The 16,836-nt window shown below is 49.4% G+C and overlaps 2 pseudogenes; both read right to left on the bottom strand.

Annotated features, from left to right (window-relative positions):
* Positions 1–6,662: 6,662 nt before the first annotated feature.
* LOC123064246 (L-type lectin-domain containing receptor kinase IX.1-like) lies at positions 6,663–9,131 on the bottom strand (annotated as a pseudogene).
* Positions 9,132–14,809: 5,678 nt separating this feature from the next.
* On the bottom strand, positions 14,810–16,593 carry LOC123064187 (L-type lectin-domain containing receptor kinase IX.1-like; annotated as a pseudogene).
* Positions 16,594–16,836: the final 243 nt, after the last annotated feature.

The following is a 16,836-nucleotide window of genomic DNA, read 5'->3' as shown; positions in this document are numbered from 1 at the left end:
GTGTGACGGACCTCCCATCCCCTCCCTAGGGTTCCCGCGCCGCCGCCGGCTCCCCCGCTGCCGCCGGAGCCCGCTGTCACCGCTAGCCTCTCCCGCTCTTCCCCGCCCCTTCCCCCTCCTTCCTTCCCCGTACCCCCCGCGTCGCCTTCCCAGGCGAGGCGACCGGGGGCCCCTCCCCCACTCCCCTCCAGGCTCCCTCCTCGCTCCTCCTTCCTCCCGCCGCCGGGCCTCGTCCGCGTGGTGCTGGCGGCGACGGGCTGCCCGCGCGCGGCCCCCCATGCTCGGGCGGTGGTGGCTGGCGGTGGTGCTCCTCGGACGGTGTCGGTGTGGCCCGTCGGTGGTGATGGGACGTGCCACGGTGGTTCTTGACGTGACGGTGCGGCCGTTGGCCGTGGGGCAGCGTGGTGGCGCTGGTGGCTGGCGGCGCCCGCCCAGCCCAGATCTGGGCCCATTTGGGCCCCATCTGGGTTGGGGCGGGCCGGTGGCTCAGTGTTCGGCGGCGTCGTTCTTTGATGGTGGCACGGTGGCGACGGTCTCGGGCGGTGAGGATTTCGTCGGTCGGCGAGTTGCAGCATGGTGACAGGACTGTCCGGGTCCAAGTGGGCCCGGTCGGGCCATCAGGGCCCGGCAAGTCCTCGTCGCCGCGTCCGGTCGGCTCCGCTGCGGTGGTGGAGGTTGTCCCCTCCCCCGGTTCCAGTTGTGGTCGCTCCCGTGGCCGGGGTCTCCTTGCCCGCTCCAGGTCTCGTGTTGGCAGCTTCAGTGAGGCAGCGAGGGTTGTCCGGTAACCGTGGTGGCACAGGCTGGTGGGTGGTTGTTGGGGTGGTGCATGTCGAAGTGCCTGGGGTGGTGGTGGTGGTGGTTGTGGATCGGGACAAATCCTTGTCGGCTTGTCCGGCACCGACGCGGTGACGCTTGTGGGCGTCGTCGGACCTTCTTGAGGGGCGTCGAGTGTATCCCTTCCCCACCATCCCTCGCGTATCGGGGGAAACCCTAGAACTTGTTTGGGCAACATCGGCGGCGGCGGCGCATTCCTTCTTGAAGGTGTTGCTTGGTGCGCGGCGCTTCGGGATGCTGGGAGCGTGGTGGTTCTTCTTCGAAGGGTGCGGCGGTTGCCGGTCTTCCTTTTTTTGTTGATCTGTCGGTGTCGTCTTTTATTTCTTTTTCTTTTTCTTGTGTTTTCTTTTTGGTTTATCGGTGCTACAGCCCCAGCGAGCTGGATGTATTGGATGTTTGCTTTATAATATAAAGCGGGAGAAAACCTTTTATCATCAAACTGACGTAGAAACGCACATGTTTATGAGGCAGCGGACTTAAGTGGGCGGGCCCATTTTAGGTAGCAAAACATACCACACGTTCCGAATTTCCTTTCACTGTTTTCTCGTGTCAGGTTTTTCTAGGGGTTTGAGTCCGGTTTTCTTACTCCACAAGTTCTAATTTCTTTTTTATGTTTTCTTCTTGTTATCTCTTTTCTTTTATTTTAAAAAAATCACAAATCTTTGAAAGATGTTGACAATTTTAAAAAATGTTTGTGTTTTTAAAAAATAATGTCCGCTTTTGAAATAATGTTCAAGGTTTTGAAAATGTTCGCATTTTAAAAAATGTTCATAATATTGAAATTGTTTGTGTTGTTCAAAAATGAAATTATTGAAAATTTGAAAAAATGTTTGGTTTTTTGAAATTGTTTTTATTGTTCAAACAAATCTTTTCATTTTTACAAAGTTGTTCACTTTTTTGAACAATGTTTCTTTTTTCACCAAATGTACTATTTAAAAAAAACGTTAGCTACAATGGCATGATCCTGAGCTACAGTGCCTCAGTCGACTGCTACAGTTCTCGGGGCATCGCCAAAGTGCTAGTTAAGCTGCTGTCTGGTAGCGCCAGTCTCCGGCGGCCGGGCGAGGACCTGTAGCATCAATCGCCGTCGCCGCTTGGCCGGGTCAAACAGTCTAACTGGTCCTGCACGGCCAAGGAATTTGAGCGCTATGTGCAGCCACGATTCTCTCCAGTCCAGTCTCCGGCACCCGATCGTGCCGTGCGTGCATATAAGCTGCGGCTCATCTCCTTCCTACGCGTCTGTGCTCTCAGTGATCTCTCTGTTTCCCCGGCTTCTAACTTCTAAGCTAAGCTGCTATTATGTACATTATTTAATATGATACGGTATCATATATACCATGATACTCAATTATTATTTTCATTTCAGTTTCAGTTTGCCTTTCGGTTGTACATGCGATTTTATTTTCATTTTAGTTTGCCTTTCGGTTGTACAACTATGCGACTCCATTCTAGGAGCATCTACTATCGTGCTCCCCAACTGACCAGACAGACGGCCTGATCAGTATCTGGTCACAAAAATGTGACCCAATCAGGCTCCCCAAACCGGTCACGAATATCCGCTGTTCATTTTGGCGATCCAAACGGACAAAAAACAGATAAAATTTGGGTCTCCCTATTGCAGTCTGTAGCGGATCTAGCCCAATGGGTCAGGGTGGGCCAACAATAGAACTGTTCATAAAAATATTTATTTCTTAATATTTTTTTACCTTTTTTTCCTATGCTATAAAGCTATTCAAAAAATCCCAGGGTGGGCCGTCGCCCACCCTGTCCACCCTCTACCTCCGCCAGTGATTGCAGTTGCCCTCACACACCATAAACACCTCCATGTACGCAGCACTCGCATCACAACCGCCGCCGCCAGGCGCCACATGTAGGTCTCTTTCACATTACACCATAGAGCAGACCAAGAAGTTTCAGTCTCTTTCCAGAATGCTACTATACAACTATTATATTGTTGATACAAAATTCAGTGTTCGGCAACTCGGACATCAGACTTCCAAACATTTCAAACCAGGAAGGCTCTATGAGTGAGAAATGTCGGCGTGAGGTATGGCTGTGGAGGCAACGAGACGTTTTCTTGAGCCCGAGACAACGTGAGGCGGAGCTTGCTGTTAGAATAAATCCAAGGCATACCGTTGATCATCCGAAGACCAAGCAATCACACGAGCACGACACCGAGATTTGTTAACGAGGTTCACCGATATGGTTACATCCCCGGGGCCTGACTATGGGCGCTCCTCCCCATGACACCGCTACAATACCGCACCCGGTCGCTCTGGACATCGGCACATGCCGCCGGCTTCCCCTGCGTTCCGGTGCTATTATGTTGGCATATGTTACATCGTGTGTCTACCCCCGCTATATGTTGGCATAGGACACGACTCCACATCCTATGTAAACATGATACAACTACAAGTCCAACTGTAACCTACCTTGTACACTATATTCGACACAACTCCAACAAACTCCACCTTGGCGAATATTCTCCACCACCTTGTGTTCGTCCATGCGTCAAACTTCCATGTACATTGGACTTGAGTTTATCCCATGAGCACCGCTGCTACTCCAAAGACTCCATGTGACTCCACCTGCAACTTGTAGTCCCTTCTTTTTCTTGACCACAGTCAACACTCGAGCAAAATTAAGTTCCTTGTTACTCTAGTTTGTGCTCCCAACTTTCAGAGTATCCGTCCAACGCCATCATACACTGATCACTGACCTGCGTGAAAATGAACAACTCAAATATTGGGTGTCACACATAAGAGTTACCTGAACTCAACATCACCGCTCCTTTCTTGACCGCCTGTCTGAAACTTGAAAGAATTTTACCGTTGTAGTCATCCCGAGTCAAATTCGCAGTTGTCTCACCACATGTATGACCACCAGAGCCCTGGCCTGTCTCCATGCCCCGTGCGTACCGCACGCCTCGCCACTATTACCGCGTCGAGCCTCCGCTGTCCCGGTCAAGTCTCAAGGGTCGCGAACCCACACCACTCAACCCCCACTGCAGAGTACCACCGATCATCACCGACCGATGACGAGTTTCATGCTTCCATCGGACCATTGGGCTCCAGTCCGAACTGCATGTCACTCGCTTTTTCCCGTCCACTGAATAGGCTTCGATTCTCTGGATCCTTACACCATAGCCCCTCAATCCAGCTCCACCTTCAACATGACTCCATGGTGGTTGTACTTGCCACCCCGCGCCTCGTCGACTCCAAGATCTCATGTGCACCGTCTTGAATCAACCCCGCGCCATAGTCTTGTCGAAGCCACACAAGCCCTCGGGGCCTGCGCCACGTGTTTCCACGCCCAGAAGTCGGTCACTATCAGCATCACGCTCCTATGTCGATGTCGCCGATCCCACCACCGTCTTCTGTACCAACCGACTCACGTCGATCCGTCAGACTGACAAGTCTGACCCAGCCGAACATATCCGACTGCAAGACACACTTGAAACTCCCAAATCGTCTTCCGCGAATCTCCATCCATCACCTGATAATTCCATCTTAGCTGACATGACTTCCTGCAACGCCTTCAAGCATCCATGTTGCGCCAACAAATCTTTCACCCTTGTCTGTCATAACCCAAGGTTTTATGTCCCGTTGAACTTCTCCACCTAAAACATGATACTCGTTGGCGCCATGATTCTTCATAACTGATCCAGTGAAAAATTCATCGAGCTTCCACCACAATGCCCCAAGTACACGAGCAAACCTGAAGAGATACACCCCCGTGCACTAATAGCAAAATCCAATCAACCTTGGTATTTCACGTGATATGCTCCTGGCTCAATATCTGATGCTAGCTTTGCTTTTGTCAAGTCTGTGCTTTCCAATGTAAACTATCAATGGATTTCATCTGCTGATTTGATCCGACTGCCTCGTGTCTTTGTCTCCCGTGTCGACTGCTGCTTTCAAGCGGCTACAGCTGCCCGGCTCGGAGACCAGGAGATCACGTCTCCTCATGGGACTCAGTCCCTTTTTTTTGTCCAAAAACAAATCTCACGATGCCCTTGTGTAGTTTCGTACGCATGCCTCCAGCCTGAACATGCAGCGCCTGAGCCACAGCTTCAACCTAACGGCTGTACAAGGGCCTAGCCCACCAAGCACGCACCAGCCAGCCCCACCGGGGACAGCCTGACACGTTCTAAGCTGCCCACTAGCCGCCTCGGCTTTTGCTCCCTGCGACCCAGCGTCCAAATTGGTCTGCGCCGCTTCGATCGATCCCGTCGGTCTTCTAGACGAAGAACACCAACGGTTTCACCGCCGCCGCTTGTACCAATCCTCTGCTTGACACACATCTGATCTGCAAGACCTGCAGCGTACTTGCTGTTAACAATGATTCTTTTTCTGTAACTCTTAGCGATTGAATCTGGTAATTATGAATGGACATGATTGATTGTGTCAAAATTGAGCCGTGTTTTGTGTATCATGCAGACATGAGTCGTGCACATGGTCAGCTTTGACAAAACATGATCTATTATGTTCAAATTTATTAGGTCATTATTTTATCTTTGACAAAACATGAAATTTAAGTAAAGAAAGAAAAAGAGAAGAACAAGTATAACTAAAGGGGCCAACCTAGCTTGGAAGGCTTCAGTCACCGGTTTGCAAAATGCATAGTAACGGATTCCTCAAGCGCTAAATAGGATATGTCGCCCAGGCGTGGGTGCAAGCACCAGAGCCCGACGACCAGTGCACACTGCATCTGCCGCTTACCCTATAAGCTTTCATCCACCGCTTCCAGGATGGTGCCATTCTCGTACATGTCCCAGATCCACATGAGCAGTGGGATGACTTCGCCAACCCAGTGTTCCAACCCAATCCCTGGACGCTGGACGGACACGACCTACAGCAGAACGATGTCGAAGATGTAGACGTTCGCTTCGGGACTCCGTCGGCGTGAGCGAATAAACTCCGTGTGTATGTACCTTTCAGTGCCCTTGGCTATCTTCGTCGTCTGCGGCCCGACGGCCCAGCTCCACGATCCACGAGCCTCGCCAACCCAAAATCCGCAAGCTTGGTGCCGCCTGATGAGTCGAGGAGTATGTTATTGGGTTTGATGTCATCATGCAGTACACATTAATCGCACTCCGTGTGGAGATAGCGTTATGCAGATCCCAGTCCAAGGATAGTTTTGTATCTGTACGCACCGTGTATGTGTTAATTCTATCGGCTAGACCAGGTTAATTCCCTCGTAATTAAGGATGTGTTTGGTTCCAATCATGAGGTGGAATGGCATGGTCGGACCTGCTCTAGAGCCTCGTTCTTGTGTTTGGTTCGTAGGTGGAACCGGAACCAAGTCATTGCCACCTAGCGAATATTCGCCGAATATCCGAAACAGGCTGAGACCTCCAAATCGGAGGAATCACGCGGAACCGGTTGTCGCTCTTACCTATTACCCTCCTGAAAGCCTATCACGTCTCCCCCTCGTCTCTCCCTCCCCTGATGTGTGCTACCGCTTGATAACCCACAAGTATAGGGGATTATAACAGTCTTCGAGTGTAGTATTTCACCTAAATTTATAGTTTCGATATAAGGAGAGTCAAATAATATTTGTAAGTATTAGCAGTTGAGTTGTCCATTCAACCACACCTGGACAGCTAAATATCTGCAACAAACTGATCAGTAGCACAATAGTATGATAGTGCGATAGCAGTGGCAACAGTAGCATAATAAACCACAATAATGCAAATACTAAATTCTAGTAAGATGTGCAACATAATTACTAGTGAATCAGAAGTACACGACAATATTGAGAAACTATTCAGACGTATGTTTGTGCAATTAAGTTGTAACAACTAGGCTCCGGCAAAGTAGATTTGGTCATCTGCCACTGCTAGCCCAAGACACGTCGCTTCAAGCATTGGCCGATGAGGTTGATGCGGTGTTATACCCATGTGATCCAGTGGTAACGTTGGCTGGGGCTGGCCACGACAGGGCCGGCAGCGTGACGTCCTTTGACTGCAAGACGTTCATGAGCTGCACAATGGACGGTCGCGCCTCTTGGCATGGGTGCGTGCACCAGAGCCCGACGACTAGCGCATGATGCAACTGCCACTTACAGTTGTGGTCGAGCTGCTGGTTGTCCCCATGTAGCCTTTTATCCACAGCTTCAAGGATGGTGCCCTTCTTGTACAGGTTCCAGATCCACATCAGCAACGGGATGTCCTCGTTGACCCGGAGTTTCATCCCCATCCCTGGGTGCTGGCCGGACACGACCTCCAGCAGAACGACACCGAAGCTGTAGATGTCCGCTTCCGGTGTGGGATGGTGTGAGAGAATAAACTCCAGGTCCATGTACCATAGGGTGCCCTTGATGTTCTCCGTCGTCTGTGGCCCGGCTCCATGATCCACGAGCCTCGCTAGCCCGAAATCTGCTAGCTTGGTGCTCCATGATGAGTCGAGGAGTATGTTTTCGGGTTTTATGTCACCATGCAGCACACATTGATCGCACTCTGTGTGGAGATAGCGTAGTGCAGATCCCAGGCCAAGGATGATCTTGTATCTGTATTTGTGTTTGTTCAACAAGGCCAGATTACTAAATTACTACCATGCAAATTTACGCATTGATTTGCTCAATCTAATAGTGCTTAAATTAATATAATAACGGAAATGATGGAAAAGGAGGTAATAATCATTTGGTGATTCCAAGTTAACTGAAGTTCCTGAGTTTTTTTTGTAAGTCAAACCAAGTTTATAGAAAATTGTGTTGAGGTCTAAAACGTCAAACATATATAGTATAGAAATGCAATATAAAGTATCTAATAAGAACTAATATGATGTCGTAGATGTTAGAATTTTTTTCTATAGACTTTGATCAGATTCAAAGAAGTTCGATTTAGAGAAACTTAAATTTTCAATTAATTTATAAGGCGTAGTCACGTACCTTTCTGACCAAGTGAGGAGACAGTTCTCGCTGTAAATGTGTTGGTCGAGACTGCCTTTCGGCATGAACTCATAGACTAGCAGGAGCCCCTTGGCGCTGTCGGACCAGCCTAGCAAGTGCACAAGGTTCCGGTGCCTCAGCCGGCTTATAATCTTCACCTCCGCCTCGAACTCTTTCCTCCCCTGCGCCGACGATTCCATGGAGAGCATCTTGATGGCCACTGGGCTGTCGTGGTCGCTAAGGCCGCCGCCCCGGTAGACGCTGCCGAAGCCCCCTTGCCCAATCTTCCCCTGCTCCGCGAAGTCATTTGTAGCTGCCGCGAGCTCACGGTAGCGGTACCGCCTAGGTCCTACCCCTCTCTCGAACTCCGCTTGCTCGTGTCCTTCGTCATCGGAATCAGCTAGCCTCTTCTGTTTGCGTCGCTGACAAACTATGATGGCGGCGGCACCGCAGAGCAACACAAGAAAAGCTGCTGTTGCTGATGGCACCAGCACACGCACAGGTGGTAGGCGTCGCCGTGGACCGTCATTGGTACGCACCGTGGCATCATCTAGAGTGGAGCTAAACGACCAGGACGTGACCCGGTGCAGCGCGGCGCAGAGACCAGTTGATGCTGCGAAGCCGACCGAGACTTGCTGGGGTAGCTCCCTCTTCATGTCCACCCACGTGCTTACGCTGTACTGTGGTCCGTCACCGTCGATGTCGAGAAGGGCGACCAGAAGACCAGTGCGGTTGTCGTAGCTGATTTGGGCGGTCATGATGGCGTCATTCGAGACTAGCCGCTTGGTCACGTTGGTGTAGGCCGTGGAGTCGAGGGAGTTGACATCTATGCCCATGTGGTTGTCGCTGTGGTCCCACGGGCTGTTGAGGTAGGTGTCGAATTCCACCGCGACTAACTGTGCATCACCGGTGACGTTGAAGCGATTGCTGAAATTGAAAAGAGCAAGGTTTTCGCCCCCGCTGTTGGGAAGGAGCCTCGACGGGTAGTGCGCCAGGAAGAAAGATATACCGTCAGCACTAGAGTCGCTGGTGAGGCTCGAGTTACATAGACCAACATTGTCTTCCGATCTGTTTTGGGGCTTCATCTGGAACGTGAAGTTGGAGGAGAAGCTGGCCACCTCGCCGGTGGCGTCGTCCCACAGCTGCACAGGGCGAGCGTACGACGCCCGGCCAACGCTGAAGACGTTGGCTGCGATGTAGTTCCTCGTTAGGTCGATGGCGCCAGAACCCATCCATGCGTCACGTTCGCAGCTGAGCTCCGTGTCACAGAGGTCGCCGGAGCCGGGGCTGGAGAAGTTGAAGCTGAAGGAGAGCGCGGTAGCTAGAGCCACCGAGTAGCAGAGGCAAGTGATGATGTACACGGAGACAGACAGAAGATGGTGAGGGCTCATGATTGCAGTAGCCATTGTTGCTGCTTGGCGAGTAGGGAGACGTACGTATGGCAAGGGGCGCGAGTGCACTCGATACCTACGTAGACGGATTTGGTACCTACTATATAGAGGGATCGATTTGCCAGCTTTCGCTTTTTAGTGGAAGCTCTGTACAGCCAGCTTGGGCCACCACACGGAGGATCACTGTGATATGTCTCCTGGCTTTGGATTTAGAATTTCTATGCTAGTCTGTTGAATTCATTCTGTGGAAATTATGGGATGGATATTTATTTATTTATTTATTTTGTTGTTATGTTCATTTGATCCTCGTAAATATATACAACATGGAAAGGAGATTAGAGTACAAGGCAAGTCATTGATGGTTTAAACGAAATCTATCTCCATCTATCCTAATATTTAACTAGCACACTTGACGAGGCAGCGGCGACGGTGCGTCGATGGTGATGGTCATGAAAATCACGTTGACGTAGACCTTGCGATGATGTGTCGGAGAAGACGCGGCAGGCGCGAAGTAGTACGTCGCTTGAAGGTGTCCTTCGTTCATGAAGTTTGTTGATGCCTTGCTGCCGGACAAGTTTTCTTTAACGCAACATAGACGCGGACGCTCATACATACACACATATATTCATCTTTATGAACGCAGGCATATGAGTACCTTGAAGTGACTGAGCCGGCATATAGTCGACAGGAATGTCTTCTCACACTAAAACTACATCGTTGAAAGGCCTGAAATAAATTCAAAAAATGCAACCGCCAATGTAAGTTTAAGACTTAAACCCTGATGAGTTAATTTCACCGTAATAAACAACCATCTGAGCTACACAGTGTTCGCTGTTGTCGGAGAAGTTGATGGAGTCGTGTACAGCTTAGATTGATCGATGCAGATCATAGATGCGTATGCGTAAACTCACCTTGAATTTTCTTTTCTTTCTAAGAGCATGTACAACCGGATGTGTAAAATATGGCCCCTCAAATATCTACGTACGTGCCCGGGCGCGTCCGCCGGCAGTGACCGAGTATGCCTCAAATTTCAACGGTTGCATTTGGACATCTTACGGACATCTTACACTAGATTCTTAAATCCATACAAAGACATGCAAACTGAAATAAATCTATGTATTACGTCGATGACCTAGCTACTCATCATTCGACATGTCGACGATCTCCATGCCCGGCTCCGGCAGCATGGGCGGCAGCTGCAGCTCCGGCTCCTCCGGTGCCTCCGGCTGCTCCGCTCTGGCCTCCTCCGCCTATATATACGCGTCGAGTTTGGCGAAGAGCGCGTCGGAGGCCGCCTGCTCCTGGAAGAGTAACGCCCGGTTGGCCTCCACATAGGTCTCATTCTGGATAGACTCTAGGATGGCCTGCTGCTCCGCCATCTCCTCCGACTGGGTGACGGCGAACTCCGCCTCCACCTGCTCCATATTGAAGCCCGACAACTGCTGCTCCGGCAACTCCGACTTCTGCCGCTCCGCCTCCGTCACCTCCATCGGAGCCATCTCCTCCTCTCCCCTGGCTGCTCCTCCTTCTCCTCCGGCTTCAAAGAGTCCGGAGGCAGCCCGGCAACTGTGCGCGGCGCACGCGGCTTGTCTCGCCTGGATCTCCTGCTGGATCTCGTAGCGGCGCTCCGACGCCAGCATTGCATAATAGGTGATCTTGCTCCGCACCATGGTGGATCGCCGGAGCATGGGAGGAGTACCGTACCGTGGGCAGAGCGTCGGAGCGGGAGAGGAAGGAGATGGATAGGTTCAGACTGGCGGCGCGGAGAGGGGGGGGGGGAGGTGGATGGATTAGGGTTGTGGGACATCGCCCGACTTAAATAGCTGGATTTTGTCTCGGGCGGCGAGCCAGAGCGGCGCCACGCGGTGCTCACACCACGGCGACGGACGTGGCGTCCGTCGGATCGCCGGGTTTCCGGGCATTTTCACGTGGGGACCTCCCCATCAGACCGACGTAACAGGCGTGTCCGGGCCTGCCCGTGTGCCCATATCCGCCTCATATTTAAGTTGTAAATGAGGGATGCCGGTCAGCCCGGGTATTTGAGACCCGTTTGAGGGGCCCGTGACCGGTCAGTAACTGGATGGGCCGCTAGGGCGTTTGAGGCATGCACGGCCTAGTGGTTGGGTTGCTTTGTGTCCCACGGTCTGGCATGGTCGATGGCCGTGCGCATGGCCCGCGCTTCGTGGGAGGCCACACTGCCACCTGTATCCGTGGCGTTATTGTCGCACCTGTGTCCGAGGGATCGATCCGCTGCATGTCGTAGGGTGTGCGCTATCTCCGGGTCGATCGTGGCTCGGAGCAGCTGCACGTGCTCTGCACCTAGCCACCAAGCACCGATTTCTATTGAGAAGATTTTAACCGGATAATCGGGTCGATCAAAGGCTAAAGAAAAATCAATCTAAGAAATTTCAAAAACTGGAATTGATCTAATCCAAGTAATCAATATGATTTACATGATCAAATTTTTTATCGATCGGGTGCCGCGCCCATGGGAGAGGAGATTAGTCTCCCCAGCGCCGGCATGCCATGGAAATGGTGGAGAAATTCGCCACCTAGGATTGGCATCATTAGACTAAAGGCTCTAATACGACGTGAAATTATGGGGTGACTAAATATCTCTGTTGCCACTGTTAAATTGATCTGACCCTCGTGAGATTACAGGAGTACAGAGTGATGAGAAGATTGGACTACAAGGCAATTCATTGTTGGTTAGAACCAAATTTATCTCTATCCCTCCTAATATCTAACGAACACATCTATACTTCTAACGAAATCATGCTCCAGCCGTCCAAAAGTCCGAACACCCCCACACTTCAAGGCTCCTTTATATGGTAGAAATAGGATCGATGTAGATGATCGACAATGTCTTGCACTTGAGACCTCTTAACCCCGATACCAAGTTCAATTTATGCTCTAACCTGATCATCCAGAAGTCCGAACTAATGAAAAACGCGGACAATATAATCAATATAGGGCCGGCAAATATTGTTGTCTGTTTTTACATGTCCTGCCCTTTATGTCTTCTAGCGTTGAATTTTCTGTACGATATGGCGGTATATATTGTGTCGTTTTCCAAATGTTCTGATCTATATGTCCCTAGCTTTGAGTTTTCTATAAGCCAGGGCCGGCATATGTTGGCGGCATATATTGCGTCGGTTTCCACATGGTTATTCTATATGTCTTCTACTCTGCATATATTGTGTTGGGTTTTACTCGCTTCTTCCTGGTTTATTTCGCCCTCACGTATTTTTGGTCAATTTTTGATCATTTATTTGTCTAACAAAGCACAAACTATATGCTATATAAAGTATTGTTTAATTTTTATTCGAGAGAGGCTTTCAATAGTATAATTTTTGTGACATGTAGTTTACACTGTAGTAATTAAATTTATGGTCAAATTTTAACCCAAAATAGAAAGGGTCTAATAAACCCAGAAGGTAGGAGTACATGTAGTCTACATGTCTCGTATCTTTGAGTTTTCTATATGCTAGGGTCGACCGCTTTCACATGTCCGGTCTATATGTCTTCTACTCTAGCTAATACTCCAAGCACATACCCTGGACACGATGTTGGAACTAACCAAACTTGTCGGACGAAGCCGTGTGATCATATTAGTCAAGGAGTCACGATTGTATACGTATGGGAATAGATATGATTGAGTCTTGCCTCACAAAAAATATATGATTTGAGTCGAGTGTGTCAGCTATTTCATGTTGATGTGTATACATGAAAAAAAAAGTTGGTACGCCCCGTTAAAAAGTCAAGAGTCTTTCCGGTAGACTATTCGGCAGTCGGGTCATTGGTAAATACCATGAAGTAATCATATATCTTTACCTATATATTATTACTCCCCGCCTCCCCAGCCAGTTAATACCGGATGGAGGTTCCATATTAGGTTGGTCACAATGTAAAATATCATATACTAGTATCGGACATATAATACTAGCTTATGATACTGCCTCCACAATGCGTAGTATCATAGTTCGGTATCATAGCAATCTCATTTATTGTCATACATAATATATACTAGTACATTATTTAATACGATATGATATCATACCACGATACTCAATTATTATTTTTCTCGTTTAATTGTGTGCCATCTCAGCAAAAATGCCTAATTGACACACATGATACTATTTATGATATTTTCACTGCGACCAGCCTTATATTATATCAATATAAAAAGATGCAAATTAGCGGGTTCAGTAGATCTCAGTCCTAAAATCATGTTAATTAGCGGCCTAGCTTGTTTCAGTAGCGAGTGCCCAACATGTTTAGCTCGTAACTAAGGTCATACCAATTATCAATATCAATGCTAATTACATATCAATATGAATTAATCTCAATCAATTGGTGTTACCTATGTGGCTTGGCTTGTATGGCTGCATCCTTGCGTCTGTTTGTCACTGTCTTTTTCGTCACCTATTTATCTTGTTTTGTCCTTATTTTTCTCTTTTGTGCTACTGCTTGGCATGTAAACGGGCTTGATCTTGTACCTAGGTTGGTTTCTCTTTTCTGAGAGCTCCTATATACTTGTCGCTCATTATAGCAAATAGTTGAGCAAACGTACAGCCTTGTGCGTTTTTGGGCTGGCATATTTTGGGTGTTGTAGCGAGCAGGTACATAAGATTCTATTTTTATTTCAGTTTGCTTTTCGGTTGTACAACTATGTGACTCCATTCTAAGAGCATCTAAAATCACGCTCCCCAACTGACCGGACAGGCGGCCTGATCAGTATCTGGTCACAACAGTCAGGCGGGTGCTAACAAAGAGAAATGACCAATTTGAGGTGGAGAGGAGCGTGGCGGGTGCTACCATGGGGGCGAGGTGGCCGACGGAGGCAAGTAGTGTGGCGTGGGATTGGGTGGGTCCGGCCAGGGGGGAGGGGAAAATATTTTACTGCGTGGGTGGGCGGAAGAGTATATTTAAGAGTCAGGGTAGCCGAGGAGGATAACTTTTACTCCTCTAAAAGTTTTAGGAGATCGGTTAGGTGCGGGCGTGCAGTTTAGAGGATGAAAAGTAAAATTATACTCCTCTAAAGCATTATAGGGGATCGGTTAGAGATGCTCTCAAGCCGAAACTTGAGCATCACAAAGGGGAAAGTGTGCACCATTTGGCATACTTGTTTTCAGCCTAGTCGAGTTTGAACTTGGTATCGTTAGAGATGTTGTCATTGTGAATGTTGGGCGGTGAGGAGGACAGACAGTGCAGTGGAGGACTGGAGCGTAGCAGTAGTGGTGGAGATGGTCACATGAGTGGTGGAGATATGCACAGAGGGAGAGGTCAAACAGAAGGTGGCCGAGGAGAAGGATGAGTGGGTTCTCGAAGAGGAGGGTGGGGAACCGAGGATGTCCTTGAAGGCCATGGCGACTGATACCAAGCTAAAATGAATATTGCTAGTAGCAACGTACAAGATCAGAGTACATATAGAGGAGTGTCCAACTAATCCAACAAGAGAAGGCACATAGGGCCTTATGCATGCGTGGTGGATCTAGCCCTAGAGAACAAGAGAGATAGCTACAACAGTACAACAGAATATAAGGTTAGACATGTACACAAGATACAACACATTTAACAGTTCCTTTATTAGCAATCCTTCTTTCATATCACAGTCTCTCTAGTAAAGGAAATTTGGTCGTCTGCCTGTGATGGAAGATGGCCTAAGGCACATTGCTGCAAACACTAATTCATTAGTTGGCCGACGAGGACGCATTGTATCCATGTGATCTAAGGGAAACGTTGGACAGCGACCATGATAGGATCGGCAGCGTGACACTTTGAGACTGTAATACGTTCATGAGTTGCAAAATGGATGGTCACACGTCAAGGCATGGGTGCGTGCACCAGAGCCCGACGACTAGTGCACGATGCATCTGCCACTTACAGTTGTCGTCGAGGTGCTGGTTGTCTGCATGTAGCCTTTTATCCACCGCTTCAAGGATGGTGCCATTATCGTACAGGTCCCATGCCCACATGAGCAGCGGACTGACCTCTTCGACTCGGTGTTTCATCCCCATTCCTGGATCCTTGCCAGAAATGACCTCCAACAGGACGATGCCGAAGCTGTAGATGTCCGCTTCGGGGGTAGGATGGTGTGAGTGAATAAACTCCGGGTCTATGTACCATGGGGTGCCCTTCATGATCTTCGTCGTTTGTGGCCCAGCTCCATGATCCACGAGCCTTGCCAGCCCAAAATCTGCCAGCTTGGTGTTCCATGATGAGTCGAGGAGTATGTTGTCGGGTTTGATGTCACCATGGAGCACACATTGATCGCACTTGTGTGGAGATAGCATAGTGCAGATCCCAGTCCAAGGATAATTTTGTACCTATATGTACCGTATATGTGTTAATTCAATAAGCTAGACCAGGGTTAATTGCCCACAATTATATTACTACACAACTAGTGTTGTATACGTACCTCTCTGACCAAGTGAGCAGACGACTAGTGTTGTATATGTGCTGGTCGAGACTGCCTTCGGGCACGAGCTCATAGACGAGCAGGAGCCCCTTGGCACTGTCGGACCAGCCTAGCAAGTGCACAAGGTTCTGGTGCCTGAGCCGGCTTATAATCTTCACCTCCGCCTCGAACTCTTTTCTCCCCTGCGCAGGCGATTCCATGGAGATCATCTTGATGGCCACTGGGATGTCGTGGCCACCAAGGCCGCTTCCCTGGTAGATGCTGCCGAAGCCCCCTTGCCCAAGCTTGCCCTGCTCCGCGAAGTCATTTGTGGCTGCCGCGAGCTCACGGTAGCGGTACCGCCTAGGTCCTACCCCTCTCTCATACCCAGCTTGCTTACGTTTGCGTCACTGACGAACTATGACGGTGGCGGCACCACAGCGCAGCACAAGAAAAGCTGCTATTACTGATGGCATGAACACACGCACTGGTGGTAGGCGTCGCCGTGGACTGTTATTGGTAGGCACTGGGGCATCATCTAGAGTGGAGCTAAACGACCAAGATGTCACCCGGTGCAGCATGGCGCAGAGACCAGTTGATGCCGCGAAGCCGACTGAGACTTGCCGGGGTAGCTCCCTCTTCATGTCCACCAACGTGCTTATGCTGTACGGCGGCTCGTCGCCATCGATCTGGAGAAGGGCAATCAGAAGGCCCGTGCCGTTGTCGTAGCTGATTGGGGCGGTCATGATGGCGTCATTCGAGACTAGGCGATTGGTCACGTTGGTGTAGGCCGTGGAGTTGAGGGAGTTGACGTCTATGCCCATGTGGTTGTCGCTGTGGTCCCGGGTTGAGGTAGGTGCCGAACTCCACCGCGACTAACCGTGCATCACCGGTGGCGTTGAAGACATTGCTGAAATTGAGAAGAGCGAGGGTTGCGCCCCCGCTGTTGGGGAGGAGCCTCGACGGGTTGTACACCAGGAAGAAAGACATACCGTCAGCACTACCGTCGCTGGTGAACCAGAAATACTCCCTTCGTCCTTTAAAGTGTACTTCCAATTTTGTTGGGAAGTCAAACATTTTTTATGTTTGACCATAATTATACAACAATACATCAAATTTATGCCATCAAATTTGTAACATTAGATTCAGGATAAAATATACTTTCATCATATATCTATTTGGTTTCACAAACATTGATATATTTTTACACAAAATCGGTCAAACTTTGTGATAGTTTAAGACTTCAACAAAGTTGGAAGTACACTCTTTAAAGGACGGAGGATGTATGTTTGTGCAGTTAAGTCGTAACAACTAGTCTCC

Source organism: Triticum aestivum, chromosome 3B (assembly GCF_018294505.1).
Source record: "Triticum aestivum cultivar Chinese Spring chromosome 3B, IWGSC CS RefSeq v2.1, whole genome shotgun sequence".
NCBI lineage: Eukaryota > Viridiplantae > Streptophyta > Magnoliopsida > Poales > Poaceae > Triticum > Triticum aestivum.
This window is presented reverse-complemented; position numbering and strand designations above follow the sequence as displayed.